This window comes from Sebastes fasciatus, chromosome 9 (assembly GCF_043250625.1).
Source record: "Sebastes fasciatus isolate fSebFas1 chromosome 9, fSebFas1.pri, whole genome shotgun sequence".
Taxonomy (NCBI): domain Eukaryota; kingdom Metazoa; phylum Chordata; class Actinopteri; order Perciformes; family Sebastidae; genus Sebastes; species Sebastes fasciatus.
Window position 1 is genome coordinate 8,598,769 of NC_133803.1, and position 1,002 is coordinate 8,599,770.

Here is a 1,002-nt window from a genome sequence, read left to right on the forward strand (position 1 = left end):
CATAAACTCAAATGCACATCACAGCCAAGTGATCACCGACTAAAGGTCACCGTGGCCCATTTTCAAAATCGCAATTCACAATGAGCAGACACATTGTGAATTAAATGTTCTAACAGAAAATGGATGTTGTTCAGTTCAAGAGAAGAAAAGCAGGCAGGCTTCAAAAAGAGAAAAAGATACAATCTTGTCAGCAGGATATCTCGTCTTCCTGCTCTGGTGACTAACTGATTGATTGCACATTTTTTAAGACCAATGAGATTTGGAGATGACAACATGAACAGTTTGGCCTCTTTCCCCAAAACATTCAAAACCAATTTGGCATTTAAGTTTCTACATATGGATCTCACCTATAAACTCTTTATATGACTGATCCAGATGTGTTTTTTGGGGGGCACTGGTGAGAAAGAAAACGCCAAACAAAGTGTAGTCTATTGTGATTTCTCCAGGGCGGTCAGTGGTCGTTTAAGGTCACTGCTGTCTAACAGATGAGAAGAAAATGTACCGAGTAAAGTCCGATTAGATCTTTTTTCATCCCGGCCTGCAACACCTACTCACGAATACAATAAAATTATCCAAAGTGTTAATGTTTCCAGTTTTACGCACGAAAGTTCCCATTAAATGCATCAATAGGATCCAGCAGGCTGTGTTTTATAATGACGCATCTGTAAAAACTATTCTGTTAATTCGTCATCTAAACGTGAAAAAAGGCAGATGTGCAGTTTAGGGCCAATACAGAGACTCATGTAATCCAGCAGTCTCTCTTCTTCTTTATCCGCCCTCTTATAGCAGCGATCCATACAACACATCAGCTCCATGTCGCTCCATGTTGTCATTTTGGCTCAGATGTCATCGTTAACATGTGGTTTCAATATTATCCCACGTTTTTGTTTCCAATAGAAAGGTATTTAACTTTTATATATTTATATAGGCTACGAGTTCTTGGATATTAAACTATGCTTAACCCAAATGAAACATTAATATATTATTTCAAAAGGCAATTGC